Here is a 17,911-nt window from a genome sequence, read left to right on the forward strand (position 1 = left end):
CATCCGATCCAGCGATGGCCATTGACTTCCAGGTCACAAGATAACAATGCCGAAACTCCAAACCTCAAAAACCTCAAATTTGACACTACATGATAAATGGTTTTCAGCTTTTTTCAGCTTTTTCAGCTGCTAGTTTTTATTGGTGCCCCCCAGCTACCAGAGCTACCTGACCAAACTGGATGTGGTTGTTTTCGATTTGTTTTGTCTTCGCTTTTCTTTTCTGTCAGATTCAATTAATTGGCATTTACTTAAGTTATCCGATGATGTCGGCCAATCAAATACTCTTTAAGTGTAATTGGATTTTTGTCGGCTTTTCTAATAGAGCTCGATTATACTTAAGTGGCGTTCTTTTGTCTCGAAAAAGATACTCTTTACAGGCTTCTAATCATATTGTTTTCAATGCTCTGTGTGAATCAAAATTAGGTAATAATGGAGTCTCTCAAAAGAAGTCAAATTCTGCTGAAAAAGTGTAGATCTACACATATGTGGGGAATCCCACGCAGTCGGATGTAGAGCAACTATTTGATAGTTGGGGATTTTTTCAAAAACCCATTTCGAATTCCCATTTTAAGATCACGCTGCTTATCATCGATTTGGCTGACTGAAATGATTTCCTGTTCACTTAAAGAATAACATCATTTTAATGGTTGCACATTCTGTTATAATCAATCAATTTTTAAATCGACTAGAAAACCTAATTAAAACAAAAATCGTTTGTGAGTTGAAATGTCGCTAGTGTCAACGATGTTTGCATTACTTAACCCCTGCCACCGATGAAAGATCCTTGCCCCACAGACCACTCTCAATTGAATTTTCTTGAGCTAATTCGATTGCGGCTCGACTCCCAGTGGCTTCCATTGACTGATAGAGCCCATTGAACTTGTAACCGCCAAAGCTTCTTCTCCGCCGCCAATCAAGGCAGTTAGCATACGTTTTTGACGTAATGCCGGAGCAGCCAAGTCGTCGCCTCCATTCCATTCCATTGATTGATGGACTCGACGGCTTCTCGGCGTGGGCTTACACATATTTTTAAGCTAATTACCCGGCGCCTCCGACTCCAATCAAGTGCTATCACATTCGCCACAAACACTCACGTAAATTATTGAAAAGGCGAAGAGAATTACTTGTCGTATACCTAAATAGTACGTACGTACAAGCGAATCACTTGATAAGAACTCAAGATAACCAAATGATTTCGTCGGCAAACAAAAACAAATAATTGACTGAGGGCGAAACGAAATCGAGTTGAACAATATAATCACTTGAAAATGTCAGTTATAAGACCACTCAGTCAACTCTAAAGACCAAAAAAAAAAAAAAAAACAAACGATCCATCGTCTTAGAATCGAATTTCAAGTGTTGCCATTGACGTTTAATTGCCGCTTAACAAATTCATTCTCCTTACGCTTTGTTTTCCTTTCGGCTTTGAATCCGTGAATAATGACAGTTAAAGCTTGTATTCATTTCACGAGATTTCTGTTCTTTTTTTTCGAACTAATCGACAGCGAAACTGAATCGAAACGGTAGACGATAGAGAATGAGTTTTGTTTATTTTTCGATTTTTCAATGGTTTTTTTGTTAGACTTCAACGGCTGCCTGTTGTATGGAAATTGGGCGCCTTTGGCTGACTTCCGCGTTACGATGAAAGTGAGTAGATAACTGAAGAAAAACAAGAGATATTGACTCGAGTTCAGCTTCCTATTCATATTTTTCAGTTCTGTTGTGATTCCCGGATTCTGATTTAATTTCCAATATAAACTTTATAAAAAAGGAGTGGCATTTTAATATGAAAATCTCTAGTTCAACTTTTGAGATCTCAACGTTTATACGGACATACGGACATACGGACATACGGACAGATAAACGGACAGACATACGAACTGGCAAACGGACATGGGTTACTTTATAGGGTGGAAACCCTTTTTTCTAACTGTTTCATACTATTAAATGAGAAAGAGGTATAATTATAGGTTTAATTATATATGCGGATGAATCGTGGCTATTCTTTTCTGTTGCTTAAATGCATATAGCCACCTGAAGCCACACATAATCTTGATCATTTCTTATATCAATAAAAATCTTAGCCGGTTAACGAAATACATAGAACTATAATTAGAAACCCGCAAACGAGTTTAGGCAAAGCAAATAGTCAAAGATCATTAAACACAATTTAAATATTGACCAGATGTCGTCGTAGCAAGCTAAAATTAATTAAACACTGTGCAAAGATGCCGGCTATTTTTAGACTGCTCAGATTTGACTGTTTGCCTAGACTAATCCGAGAGGTATAGGTCTGCCAACACCTTCGGCTTGATCGGACAAAAGTCTGTATTTCAGGCTTTATCCCCTACACACGCCCCAAGTCGCCTAATGAATAAACAACGAATATTTTCCTGTTTTCATAATAATATTTCGATATTTATGTAGATACATACATACATACATAGAGCTAAAGCGATATCAATGCAGAGACCCGACCGGGCGACATATCATATTAATAACTAATCGCCGCTTTTTGTAACTGCTCGGATTCTATTTATAGAACGCGCCAATTCAGCGAGAACAAAATTTATTGTTTATATAAAAGTTATCTTTAAATTATCATTAATTTATCGTGCATAATATACTCGCACTGTGCGGTTCTCCATGTCAGCAATATGTATGTACATATGCTCTGGCTCCATTTGCGGCAATGGATTTGCGACTGAGTGCCGCTAAATGGCGCGATCTTAACTATATTATATATATTTATGTGTGCTGACAAATGCGATATCTCTTAGAAAATAAATACGAGCTGAGAATGAAATGTGTAAATTACCGTAACAGTTGCTAATAAACAAAAGTTTACAGGGGGTTGAAGGTCTTGCCAACTCGCGTTCGGATTAAAAAGATACAAGTTTTAAGATTTCCGCATAGTCTCGAAAGAATTCTTTGCGTAGTTGGTAACAAAAACATTTGCGATTCGCACTTGAAATATAGTAAGCCGACCTTGTCTTAGTGCATTAACAAGCCATAACAAGAAGCCTTAATTTCATTTAACTTTTAATTGAGTTTGCCGCAACTTAGTTGCGCCGACTTCGCTCTCTCCCTTGTAAATTTCTAGGAACTATAAAAAAATAGAAATAAAGAAACAGCAGTGTAACCATGAAATAGCCAATAGCCTCGTATTTGCATATCGAGCCGAGTTTTTTAACTAAATTGCCAAAACGCTTTTGGCTCTGCGAAGCTGACTGGAAAAAAAGTGGCAAGAAACTCGAGCGAGTTCCAATGACCAGCGAATGAATCAGACTTGAAGTTTTAAATCGAGTGAAAAAAACGTCGAAACTTACATACTTATAAACTCGCATTCGTATAAACGAGATATTGTATAAGAAAGTCGAGTTGTACTCATAGCACAATTTTTGCACATGTTCGTTTTCATTTGTGATTAAGTATGCAATTAACACATTTTGAGTAAATTGCAAGTCGCAAATATGTAAAATGTGGTAATGATACATTTCATGCATCTGATAAGAGATAAACAGCATTGAGAACAATTAAATGAATGTGAGCAAAATGTTTTCTAAAAAAATATATATTCACTATAAAAATAATTTAAAATATCATCCATACTTACGCGATATGTTTGTTGTATAGTGTGTAAGTATGTGCTGCAATTGTTGGTGTAGTCACAACCACAGATCCAGTTATATATTAATTTTGATTTCCGTCGAATAAATATTACTTCTTTTGTTGCAAAGGACAATTTTGTTGGAGTAAATATGTGGGTCGTGTTTCACGCTGAAACATATAGTCCTAGGGAATCGATTGCAACGCTTGTTGTTGAAGGTATTTCAACAATGTTTATATTGAACCGGAGCTGCAAAAATATATAAAATACAAATTTTCAATATTTTTGTTTCAATTTAAATTGAATATACAAACATTGCCGTTAAGTTAATTGAAAATCTTCGTTTGATGGGCGGAAAATCCAGCAATTAGCGAAGCGCCAAAGTTGTTGAACCGAATTCAGTTGGCCAATTTTACATGTTTGCACATATTAAGGGTATTTTTTTAACGAGCGTATAAATACAACATTTTGCAGAACTTTAAAAGATATTTACATAAGCCTGAAGCTATTACCCCACCTCTAAAAATTCCTATAAATTTTCTTTGATTTTTAGGCGCAGTTGTGAATGACCAAAAATATAAATAATGCTGAGGCAAAACAAAATAAATGAACTTAATTTACATTTATATGACAAATTCGGCCTCTTTCAGTTTGTTGTTGACAGAATTAATTAATGCTGTAAGCGTATTGTTTTCGCATTAAAATATGTTTTAAGGCCGGCAGGAAAGAAATGCAACAGATGTGGATAAGTTTTCACGTTGACTTATTTTCACAGAATTGTTATTTACTTCCATCTCGCAATTAAAGTTTTTCCGGGGCACACGATTATGTTGCACCACCATTCCCTTTTCCTCCTCACATTTATCAGTTGCATCCGAATTGCGAGCAAAAGTTTACCGACCGTATTATTGCTTTTTTGCAGCGGATAAAGTTGAGTATGGGATGAAAATACTTTTAAAATTTAATTATTAAAAAACATGATAAGGACGGGAAAAATTTGTATTCACATATTACAATTTCGCGCATCTTCAATTAATTTATTATTTGACCTTTGTTTATTTTCATAGTCCTGCGATGCAAAAAAAATCCCTAACGATGCCAATTAAGTGACTGTTTGTTTGCTGTGGCAACAAATTAGCCTGCATCAACATTGCCAACAGCTAAAAATTTAAAAAAAAAAAGAGCGGAAAATGCAAGTGAAAAATAGTTCAGAAAATGGTCAACGCAGCATCTTGACAAGTATCCTTGTGGATTATTAAGGACATCAGTAAGTAAAGTCCAATATTAAAAATGCCTTAAATATCTTTGTGAGAATAAAGAAAAGTTTTATCGTCGAAATTCCACTTTAAGTAAGAAAGATGATATTATCCGCAGGGTATTTAAAGCATCCCTTTAATGCAGAAAAGGAAAGTTTTCAATTAAAAGCATAAATTCAAAACTCAAAACAAAAGCTTGCTTTAAATTTCCCATTAAATATAACGAATCGATGCGACTTTTTCCTGCTACCTCTTGGTTTACTTTCGGGTTCTGCCTGCTGTGAAAATGTGTGGGAAATTCTATCATCTGTTGCTTCCGGCCAATGCAAATGTGATTCCTGATGGCCAGCGTGCGAAAAGCCCCTTTGACATTGTCAATCAATTCATGTTAGCCAAACTTGCACCCGCTATTAGCTAACATATAGGATGTGACGCAGCTCGGTGGCAAATTGAGTTTAAGCTGGTTCTGGCTTTTTTCCGCGGGCCTTACATGTGCTGAAAAGTGGGCGGGACCACGCCCACTCGCATAGTGCACCGGTGGGTGGCTATGGATGCAAATGAAGTGGGGCGAGTGGAGCGGAGCTAATTGCTTTCATAGAGCGCCTACCCTAAAAAGTATGCTAAGCAAACGGGTGAAGAGGCCAAGTTATTAAAAAACTTTTGTGCCCGTATCCAGGGTATACTTTTCCAAGAATTTCCCCCGCATACCGACATTTTTTTTTCTTGCACCTAAATTGGTGGCGAGAGCAAATTCGCAGAGCCCATAAAAATAATAATAAATTTTCCTTCTCTCTCGTTTGTGGGAAATTGCAGGACAAACAGTTGTTAAAAGCTCCAAGAGTCGTAAATTTATGGCTGGGTGTTTTGGGCCGCTGGGGGAGATGGGGCAGGTGGAGTCCATACATCGAGCTCCATAGCTCGATACCTCTCGGGTATGCATATTGACTCGCACATCGCATTTTCCTCGCACTTTTCCGATGGCGATTAATGCTAATAGAGAGAAACCCCGCCCAAAAAATGAAGACAAACAAACGCAGCGACAAAGTGAAGTGAAGAAGGAAAAACTGTGGGGGAAGCAGACCCTTTGTGGACTTTCACCGCCGCACTGGCGTCGTTTTCTTCAATCTACTCTACTTACATTCTGTTTATTAAACAAAAACACTCAAATTGGGGCCACAGGCAAGCCCACATATATTGCCCATGACGAAAGGGCGCCGAGAAGAAAAGCGGAAAATCAGTCGGCAGGGAAAACTGGCCGCCAGGTAGGCGGACACTGATAACAGCGAGTTCCTTTCATATTTTCATCGGAAAATGTATCGCATCTTGTGTCGCTGGCACGGCAGGCCCATAGGCAAATTTTCGAGCGGGCTGTGGAATCGTGACATTCCTGCTAAATTGTTTGCTTTCGCTGAAAAATATCTTAAGAGAGGTCCGAGGGTCGCCTCTGCAGTTGCAAAGTAAACGCAAGAAATGAGATATCAACTATACAGGTGACATTGCAACTAAGCAATCTAATAATTTGACTAAACTTTGCTGAACAAAAGCATACATATATATATACTTTTTACAATAACATCATATATCAGCCATTGTGTTTAAAAACATTTAGCAAGAGCATATTAAGTTTAAGCCCTTCAGTTTATGTTTGGTATCTTTTTAAGTATAAGTGCTCATATGTATTAGGAAGTCTATTTAAAGCTTTTTTAAGTTGCAACTAACTTTAATGCATAGCATACTTAACAACTCCTCTTAAAAATCAATCAAAAACTAACTATTGTTAACCTGCTTAAGCCAAGAACTGCCAAGACGCCCCATAAATTCGCTTATCTGTTGCTTTTGGCATATTGAGGCACTTAATTTATGCACATGGAGGGGTTTTACTGGGGTGGGGGTCATGGTAAGCAAGGAAGTGGAAGTGGAGGGCAGGAACTGCCAATCGACACTTTCCGGGAAAGGAGCCGGTGTAGAAAGTGGGGGGTAAACATCGCCTCCGGTCACATCGACACCGTCTTGTGGCAGCGCCCAGGAACAGCAGCAAGTCGAGAAGGCCGGGCCATTAATGCCAAGTTAAAACAACATAATTTAGTGCCGGGCCTTTGGGCCCAAACATAAACAATTCGCCTACAAAAGCGTTGAAAGGGCCCCAAAATGATGGCCACTTGGCCAGAGGTGGGATTTGAAGGGAAGTCGCCGAGTCCGAGGGCAACAAGGTTGCCCAAATCACCGAATAGATTAGCAGCTTTGTTGTGGGTAGATTACAATTATGTAAATTACGGTTTGTTTTATGTTTATTATTTGCGGATTTCCAGGAATCTTAACGCACTTGTGGCTTAAAGCGTGTGATTTAGGATAAACATGGGTAAACTGTAAAGTGTCAACAGAAATGTCATGCGAATATTTATGGCTATATCTTTGGTTAAATGATATTATTACTTTGCTCATTTGCAATTCCATGTTTAGGAAGTCAAAGGTTTAATTCAACATCAAGGCCGCAATTATTATTTGCATTAATTTTGATTTTAATTGTATTGAAACAATTCTTGATTTTGCATTGCCGCCAACTTATGAAACTTTGGACGGCAATTGCACGCCAGATAAGAAATTCCAAACTTAATGAACAATAAAGTGCACTGACCTTGATTTTGCTTTTTATCGCTTCTGGATTGGTTCTTTCAGTTCGAATTCTCGCCGAAACTTTTGGCCGCGGAAAAAGTTTAATAAACTTGGCCGAAAGGCCAGAAGTGAGCTTAATTGACGTTGGGGTATTTATTTCTTCTGCCCAATCATTTTGCTATGAAAATAAGTACATGCATATTGAAAACATACTTCAGTCAAGCAAATACCAAAGTAGATGACACAGCACTGATTTGCTTGAACAAATCCCAAACGCCTGACTATGAAATTCCCGCATAAATGTACAAATATACATAACCAAAGCAAACTTGTACTAAATCCACTACCAATTGTCACCCCCATCACTTGTCACATGTCATGTCCCACAGGAATAATGCCATAAAACAAGGAGCCGAGGCAAAAAGGCTTTTTTATTGGCCAAATTAAATTACTTTGGACTTTTGGGAGCCCACAGCAATGTGTGCAAAATAATTTTACTCCCGTTTTCAACTATTTTTTTGTCAACACTCAGTGCTTGCTTTGAGTTTGGCTTTTGGTCTATAAACGATGTTAATAATTGCGCTGAAAACAAATGTTTACGCTTAAATATTTCAACAAAATAAAAATAGGTTTATTACGTGTAAAAACAAAGCATAATTTATTTTGCACTTTCCCGAATGGCTTGGGAAATTTGTGTACGCTTTAATTAGGATTGAAAACATGGAAATTAAAAGAAAATACAGTTTGCCCTTTTGATTGAGCACCATTCAGTGGTTGAAAATCACAGCTGCTTCATGGACACATAAAATTCATATTTGGCATGGGTGTGAGCCAAAATCAGTGTGTTTTTAGCAGGAAAACGCAAAGCGTGCTTTCACTTTTCGGTTGCACAGCACAGCACACAGTGGGTGCATGCAACAATCTGTTTATTGATAGTGACTACTAGTTGGTCTCGTTGTCGCGCTGATATTCTGCTAATTGGCGGAAATACAAGGAGGCTTTCGACTACGGTAATGACTCGAATTAAATGTGCAATTGGCTTGAAAGCAAAGCAAATAATTGGTTCACATGCTTACATTTATATTCGAAATAGAACGTAAAGGAAATAAGTTTCAGTGTACTTTAAAGCTGCTCTTCTGGAAACAATTCATCTAGCTAATGGCTAAAAAACGCATTTAAATGCATGCGCTCATTCCCCAGAATCCGCGACTGCATCGATCTACCCCGTTTTTAGGCCCTTATCTGTGGGCGGATTTTGTTGCGGGTTGCATTAGCCTGGTCGAAACGAATGGCTGGCTTCCATGGCTTCCACACCACAGGCTAAATGTCGGAGCACAGTGGTTGGGAATCAAGGGGGAACTTGGGAAACTGGAAACTGGTAGCCAGGGCAACAGAATAGCCGGGTTTTGGGGTTCGCTCATTTCACGCTCCGCCAATACAAGGATGAAGCTTATGCACTTGTCGGTCTCATTGACGTAATTCTCGGTGTGGCTGTTGCATTGCATTCCATGCATTCGAGTCGACTCGACTAAGGCGGAAAACGAGTTAACACTAAGAGTCGGAATGGTGGCTTGAATGGCATCTAGATATCTTGCCAAATATATCAAAACGTAAATTGGCAACACATTCATACATTTAATCTGAGAAAGTGGTGCTATGAAAGGCAATTGAAAGCAAGCTGCTAAGTAAGGGGAGTGTTTTTAAATCGCAATATCTGTTCTGAATATTTAATACCTTAGTGCATGCACTAAGCACTAACTAACACTACAAGTCTTAACCTTACTATCCCTCTCTCTGAACAGAGCAAGATGTGCATATTTATGGAAATTACTTCCACTTCGTTCATAATCCCGCCTAATCCTTCATTCTGCAGCCACCAAAACTCAAAACAATTAGCAACATTTCAAAGAAGGAGCGCAAGTTCTTGTTTGCCAAAGGAGTCAAGTGGAACATCTAGCTTGCTTCGAGTGCATTTGCATATATGCAAATCAAATTACAAGGATATCGAGACCTCTCAGGAAACCCACAGACCAACATGTGGGCTCCTCCTTTGTTGCTTCAGCTGATGAGGCAGGAGGAAGTCAGCCAAGTCATTCGCATTGATTTGGCCATGGTCACCTGGTGTCTACCATGTTCTTTCTAATTTATGCAGTGCCAACGTATTCCGAGTGTCAAATTATTTATAGTGGAATTTTTGCTACACATCCCGCGGTAAACTCTATAATTTCAATAAACCAACACAAATGTTCCCCAATTGCCAATCGCAGTTATTAACATACCGCAATCTTCTGTTAAATGATTAGGCAAATAATTTCCCTTTCTCTTAAATAAAAAGCGGGCCAGCGACTTCTTTTCTTTAGCCTTGTGGAATTTTTTATACTTTTCCTGATACGGGCTGTGGAAATTTTTACACAACAGCTACATTCCCAATCAATTTCTTATTTGTTTCCAACACTGTTTCTTATTTTTTCGGCTTTCTGTGTATTATTTCAACAACGCGCAAAAAACTTTTCAGGCTTGACAGCAAAGAAAATTGGAAAGAAAAAATATTTGGCATGTTCCTTCTTTTCTGCTTGCCTGCCTGTCATAAATGGATGATTAAACAAAGTGACAGTAATTTTTGGAGGTGTGAACGGATATAAAATGCGCTGATCAATAAAAGTGTTGATATGATATACAAATTTAAATTGTATACTGGGTGCGGTAATTTTTCTGTTTTTCGCAATACGAAACCGATACAATTGTGAAAAAGTTTCCAAAAATAATAAATAGTATTTCACAATAGAAGGTTCCAATTATCTTATATCCCACACGATTTGAAAACAAGATCTAAGAAATAAAACAGATACCAAAATACAAAATCGTAGATTCACCTAGATTGTAGATAAGTGATCGTAACTAAAATCTTTATGTTCAATCCAAAGTCTACCAATGGTTTTCGAGATCTCGACGATCGTGCGGACGGACATACGGACAACACGGACGGACATGCCTGAATAGACTGACCCATTTATCCTAATTATGAACAGATTGAATATAAAGGGTCTGAAAGCTATATTTCTGCCTGTTACATTCTTTTCAACGCGTGTAGCATACCCTTTTAGGCCGCGAGCAATGGGTATAACTATTGACCCATGACGCAGTGGCTCGCCTGATTCTTATGGAATTTTAAAACCCAAAAATATAGCAAAATTGTATTAGATTCAGTTAGTATATTACTTCTAATTTAATTATGGGCGTCAAATTTCTTATTGACAGTTGACAGTTTTTTCGAACGAAATATAAATAAATTTTTGAGTGCCTAAGCTGTTTTCATTCTAAGATATGGTGAAGAGTATTAACTTTTATAAAAAGAAACCCGTAGTAATGTTCACTTATGCTATAATAATTAAAAAATTCCATGAAAATACATAGTTTAGAAATTGAAAAGTGTAAGAATGTAAGAAATATTTTCTATACTTTTTTCATTGAATTGTAGCAGAGCAAGATCTATGCATACTCGAAAACTTTGAAAACATTCTCGCATACACTTTAAAAAACAGACATCCCAAACAAGAACAGAAGACTCAAATTAAATTAGCAGGACGCTAAATGATCACACGGTCGCTCTAAAAGAAAACAACAGAAGTACAAAATTCACAGCTAAGAAGAAGAAAATGAAATTTTTGTTGTTAGCGAAATTCGCAAAAAGATTCAATGCTGCTGTATAGACCAGGCGATACCACACAGACACAGATACAGATAGAGATACAGGGACAGATACGGATACAGATACAGATACAGATACTCAGATAGAGATACGCCCATGCCTCCATATTATTTATACCCACACAAATAAAGATACAGCTAGAGATAGAGATAGATAGCGAGATAGAGCTGAAAAGGTTGGGCGACAATTTTCGCTCCAAGTTCCAGAGGCCCGCTCAGGGACGGTACTGACGATGGGGCCCCACCATCCACACATGCATGGTGTAGTTGTTGCTTCTATTTTTAGAACATTAGATGATAAGATTGCGTCGTGGCCGAACCACAAAACTTTTTGCGGTTTTAGCGCAAATGAATATACAAAAAGTGGAAAAAAAAACGAAGCAGAAGAACAATTGTTTGAATAGAGCTCGTTTTAAACCAGGAACTAGGGGCAAATACATGATATTAGACCAGGATCTCAACTTAAATCAACCCGTGTTATTATTTTAGATTAACTGACGTTCATTATACAAACATTGAACATGGAAATGCAATTTTTATTTAACTTGTTAACTTTCTAGTTTTCGTAGCTTTGCTGTTATGTTTTCCGCCCAATTATTAGCTTAATTTCATTTCAAAACTTTGCTGTATGCCCCGAAGTATGTACATGAAAGCTAATCGCAAGCAAATTGTTTGTTCCAGAGTTTCTGAAAACGATTCTATATTTAAGGCAAAAGTTTAGGGCTGTGTGCGAAGAGCAACCAGGAAAAGACTAAACAAACGCCTCTTAAAATATTTTTTGCTCCGTTTTTTTTTTTTTTTGCGGATGCGACGTCGGCCGCGAGGGAAATTATGCGAATAAATACGCTTCTGAGAGTGAGAAAATTCTGCCAAAAAAAAACCGAACTGAATTGTTTAGCTAACGCAATTTAGGAATATTTTAATTTGGGGCAAAAAGAATTCCAGATATATCAGCTTAAAATAATACTAATTACTGTATATCGACAAAAAACTCTAAATTTAGAATTGGCATAATTTGGAAAATAACATTAATGTATAGTACGCTTCGAGGAATCTATTTAAATTAAATGGCTACTTTATACTACAGCTTGTATAACGCAAATAAATAATCTCAATATTTTCTTTTAGTTTTAGTTGCACCTACATTGCGAACTTTCTAGGATAAATTGATAAAAAAAAACAGAAAACACCTGTTCAATCTGAATGGTGGAAGACGACGGCATGGTTGGCTTTGAAGCCAGAAATAGGGAGTCGAACATGTTTATTACTTAATATTTTGCAAGCAAACACCATGGAAATGGGGGAAACATTTGTATTTCTGCGCAAATGTTGACACAGAACAGATACCCAAAAAAAATACGATTCAACGTGCAAGTTGTGAGCATTCTGCGTTTCTGCCAGTTGCCAAAAATAATATGCTGTAAGGTCTCGAGGAAGCTGTCAATTACGAGACCCACCCACCACCCCCACAGGCACACACACTCCTGTGCAAATAGCGAGCGCCTCCCTATAAATACGCAAACTTATTAATAGAACGTTTTCAGACATCGAACATTTCAATTTCATTAGCAAACCGAGAATAATGTAAACAAACGAAACACCCAAATAAATGCAGTACGTTCAAGATTTGATTTTTTCTCAATTTCAATTTTTTTCTTTTCCGCACCATAAAAATTTAGTTCGACCAGCAGAAAACGCAAATGAAATTGTTTAGAAAAGGCTCCCCGAAGGCTATGTATGTATGTATGTACGTAGAGGCTAAGGGGAAAACGCCTGAAGCCACATCAGCAATTTGAGCACTCCCCCAACGACTTTTAACAGAACAACGATGGGAAAAGCCAACTTGTTGCGGTTCATTGCCGGCATTTTGGTGGCCAACTTTTATCGAACTCCCTCATTCGTTAGGGGTATGGGAAAAGCGGGAAAATTGCGGGAAAATCTGAAGAGGAGCTTGGGTCCCAGCTGATGGGTAACCCAAGAGTTTCGGTTTCACTGCATTCGCTTTCCCACTGACACCACACACGCATCGGGGTAATTATTTAAATCGGAAATAGCTCGCATTACGAATTACCAAATAGTATTGGTTTTTGGCAAATAAATTGAAAGCAGAACTGCCGGAGATTAAGTTAACTTTTTCAGCAGTAACGAAAAATATGAATATATTTTAAGTTCAACAGGAAATTGGTAAATGTTATCGTAAAACTAACAAATTTCGATGTCGATTTTTTTAATCGATTTAATCGGCTGATTTCATACAAAGGCTTGCAATGCATTTTCTATAATCATTTTAAAACGGAATATGTAACTATTTTAGTTGTTTCTAGTCGTATCGAAATCTATACTGGTCATTTCAATACCGCGAGATCGTTATAATCTTTCTTGACAAAGATATGAGGCCAACTTACATGGATGCCCTTGCTCGTTTTGTCATCAGCTTTTGCCAGAGATCGCTCTTCTCTCTCTTTTCTGCCTGCTCATCCGATGTTTTCGCTTCGTATGCCTCCCACGTTGGCGGTCGGATTTACAGTTAGATAAAGTTTTTTATTTTTCACGATCACGGCGTTTTCCTTTCTATTCTCCAGTTTTTTTTTCTTTTTGAATTTTTGCGCAGTGTTTATTTTTCTAATTGGCTTGCTTTTTGGTTGTTTAACGATTGTTCACTTTGTGCTTTTTGTTATTCCGGTTGCTATTTACTCGCGTTCGCTCTTCGGATGGGAAATATTGTGGTTTAATATACATTTAAATTTCGCGTTGTTTTTGTTGTTGTTGCACATGGACAGAGAGCTAGTGGGAGAGAGTGAATAACTAACTAATGTTCGTAGCGGTAAATTTCACAACAAGGCAATTGCATGCTAAAAGAGCAATCAAAAACAAGAGAGAAATGCATTGTATTGGGTTCTGGTTCTTAAAGCGCAAAGAGCGAACAAGATTACGGCGAAGAATCTGGAAGAACAATCGAATGCCGAACTGTTCAAATTCTAAATGTTTGAGTATTATTTTCGGAATTTACAGTCAAATAAGCAAGTTAATATGGCAAGGTTCGGATGTCCAAAGTTACACCGCTGTATCAGTGGAGTCGCTTATCAGGGACACGAAAAAAATCTGTTATCTTTGCACTGCTCTCCCTCTCGCTGACTGGCCCGAAAAACAATTATCACAAATTCCAGTTTTCGTTATTTTTTCGATTTTTTTCCCGTATTGTTGTAAACTTTATGGCGCTGCGGCTGCGAACACTCTTGTTAACACATTTGTCGGAATTTGTTTTTCATTCAATAATAATTATTAACACAAACCGCACTGGATTTTATTCGAAATGCTATTCGGCTTTTTTACTTTTTTTCACCTTTTTTGCACTCTTTGGGTTTTGTTTTTGCCCCAATCCAATCAGAGAAATATATATATTAAACATACATATATGTATGCATAATATCGTTTTCTGTGAGTGCGCATATGTGTGTGTGTGAGTGCGAGAGTGCGGTGGGGCGCACGCGGCTTTGCCGATCCGAAAAAACAACTTGGGGCGCAGGCGAATAGAATAATACTGAAAGCCCCAAACGAAAATCGGGCGAGCGACAGCTCCGCATGCTCCCAGAGATGGCACTTTGGCTTTTTTCGCTAGTTCTGGCCTCTTTTCCGTGTTAAGGTAGGCATAAATTTAGTTTCGCTCAGTGTGGGATATCCAAAAGATATCTGATCTAAGCTATATTATCAGCACTATTTTTAGTTTTTTTGAAACTATGTTTAAATGGATTAAGAAATAAATAGCCAAATTATATTAAGCGCATGCAATTTGGAAAAACATAATCTTAATTTAAAAATTGTATGACAAAAGGTATAAATATTATTTCGATCTTTTATAAATAACGTTGACTCCCACACACTTAGCGGTTTTTGCTATCCGCCAAAGATTTCCTCCTCTCACATGCCATCACTGATTCCCGCGCTCTCGGAGATGATATGAGAACAGTAATTGACGCTGCCGCTGCGGATCAACATGTGTGTGCTGTAAGAGAGCGGGAGAGCGTAATCAGTTCTCTCGTTCTCCCGCTCGCACACATTCATGCAATGGGCATCTGCAGCGAATTCTATTTTTAAACTTAAATTAATATTGTTCTTTATTTTATCAGCAGCGGCGCGAAAATAAAGCAGGCAGCGTCGGCGTTCGTAGGCGGCTGCTGCAAGGGAGTGGCAACGGGAGCGGCGGCGGAGAGCAGAAAACAAATAAATAACACGAGAAAAACTAGACGCTGCTACTGCTAATCAGGCAGAGAAAAGATATCACTGTCTCCGTCTGTCTCCGTCCCTTTCCCACTCTATGCCGCTCTATCGGGTGTGCGAAAAGCGAAGCTCAAATGCTGTCGCAGTGCTAGTGCTCTGTCTCGCTCCGGCTCTCTCCATCTTCTTTGCCCGCTATCACCGCTTGATAAGAAATGCGTTAATCTTTATTAAGCGCTGCCGCTGCTCCTGTGTGCGTGTGTATTGGTGTGTATTCCGCTGGGCGCGTGTTTGTGTGCGTTTGCGGAGTATTTACATTGGAGTTTTTCAATTTCTGCTGACAATTTCCGTTGGAAACTTTTCACCAAGGAGGTGCTAACACTAGCAAAACTGGCAAAGTCCAAACGGAAAATGTAATTTATGCAGTAAGCCGGAGAAACAGAAGCACAGAGAGTATGAGAACAGCAGGAAGAAAGAAATAGAAAAATCTGACCAAATCTACAAAAACAACAGCTTGTTGGATGATTCAATATTGCAGTGGAATAAAGGCTCTTTGTATCAAGGAAAAGTCCCGGATCAATATAGGAATATTTGTTTTTTTCTTTGTGCCATTTATTGCATTCTCTAAGAGCATATGTATGTACACATATTGATCCAAGTTCCAGGAAAGTTGGTAAATAAAAGAGTCATAATCACAGTGTTCGGTAATATATATAGTTTAACAATGGGCTAAAGTAATTTATCCAATAAATGAAATCTGTATATTTGGATTTGAAGCATATTTTTGTATATCACCGAAAATAATAAAATTGACTTGTATGACTTGTCAATCTGATGTTTTTGAAATATCTATTGCGAAATCATGAAAGCGTACGCTAAAGAAAATTGGCCATTGTTTTGTTTGATGCATTCTAATAATCCACATCGTGTGAGTCATATATAATGAAATTGATGTAACCTCATCTTTAATCCTGGCTTTAAATTGTTAACCCGACATTGATAAGAGACTAGTTAAAAGCAATTATAAAAACGTTTAACCTATTGACTAACAATATGAAAATGAAATGAAATAGAATTATAAAAAATAGGATTTAGTAGCGAAATAGTCGTCTTAAGATAATTTTTTCCCCGATTCCACTAATATACTTATTATCCCAACTTTTTTTTACTAAACATACGTATTTACGTTTCACGATGACCGTTAGATGAATGTTTTTATAATTTAAATAATAAACTTTGTCTAAATTGAAAACAATACACTTACACTTAAAACAAACAAATTTGCAGTTACTATTTCCAATTGGTGACTGTAAAGGTAAACAAAAGTGTAAACTGTTGCACACAGCCGAGAACAAATACACCACCGTGCACAAATAAAAGAGCAACAGATAGCGAGAGTGATCTTATTTATCAGTCGCGCTTCGCTATTTTTAAAGCAATTAGCCCAAAGCGGCAAATCACAAAAATTTGGAAATAATTCCTAAGATTGTGCCAAAATAAAACCGTTTTAAAGTTTATTTATAGTCACAAGTGCAACTTTGTCGGTCGAAAATGGCAACCCTGGCGAGACAGAGCGAACCAGTGAGAGCAAAAGCATCAGAGAGGGGGGAGAGGAGATCAGTTGTTGTGATAATGCAACGGGTGAAGAAAACAAATGCAAAAAGTTTGTGCGTGTGTGCGCGAAAGTGCGTGAGCGCGGTCCAAACAAAAACAAAAGCGCGAAGCAAAAACGGTTTTCTTTTTGTTTCAGTTTATGTTCCTATTGTTGTTGCTTGCTTTTTTTGCTGTTCCAACGACGTGACAAGTGCAAAGAGCGCCAAATTGGACATTTTTATGCATGGGCCGCCAGTGCATTGTGAAACTTTTCCGACTTTGCCTTTATTGCTGTGCATTTGTTTTATCACTGCAGCACTTTTGCCATTGCGATCGTGTGGGTGCCGCTACTTTGTGTGTGTGCGTTTGTGTCTGCGTTTTCGAAAGAGCAATTCAGAACGCAATTAACACTGACGGCGCCCATGCTGGTTATCAATTAGATCACATATTCACTTGGTACCATTTTATTCAAAACGAATTAAGAACCGCATCATGTTGTTCTTTCCAAACGGTTATTTCGAATTTACCGCTTCTTTGGCTGCGCGATTCGTCCGCGTTTTCCGTTTTCCGTCGCGACTACCTACCCGATTTTGAATATGTGATTTAGCAGTGTGGCCAGTGCGTTGGGCCAATTTTCCGTAACTCTCGTCCATCAACTTTCTGTGGTATTTTTAAGTACTGCTAGCGCGGTCTCACCGCTCTTGCGCTCTCTTAATTGCTCTCTTGAAAGTACACAGCGGAGACATCCACCACGCTTAGCGAGGACAACCTCATATTTTAAATAACACTTATAGATGCTGAATTTATTTTCTTTTCTCTGCGTGCCAGACTTAGCGTTGATATGTTATGCCAGTTTAATAAAGTAGAACATAAACTATTAAATATATATTTCCATACAGGTTTGGCATTGTATTTC

General features: G+C 38.0%; 1 protein-coding gene across 4 annotated transcripts in view; it reads right to left on the reverse strand.

Annotated features, from left to right (window-relative positions):
* Positions 1–17,577, reverse strand: part of LOC117139529 (receptor-type guanylate cyclase Gyc76C) — a 38,051-nt gene extending 20,474 nt beyond the window's left edge. Inside the window, exons 1-3 of one of the 4 annotated variants that reach the window (XM_033301894.1) lie at positions 17,523–17,577; positions 13,593–13,892; positions 3,617–3,859 (exon numbers count right to left, since the gene is read on the reverse strand). The gene's annotated coding sequence lies outside the window, so the exon portion shown is untranslated. Of the gene's footprint in view, positions 1–3,616; positions 3,860–13,592; positions 13,910–14,530; positions 14,726–17,455 lie in introns of those variants that run through there. The other 3 variants (XM_033301891.1, XM_033301892.1, XM_033301895.1) reach the window with 3 other exon arrangements.
* Between the last annotated feature and the right edge of the window lie 334 nt (positions 17,578–17,911).

Source organism: Drosophila mauritiana, chromosome 3L (assembly GCF_004382145.1).
Source record: "Drosophila mauritiana strain mau12 chromosome 3L, ASM438214v1, whole genome shotgun sequence".
Classification (NCBI taxonomy): Eukaryota; Metazoa; Arthropoda; class Insecta; order Diptera; family Drosophilidae; genus Drosophila; species Drosophila mauritiana.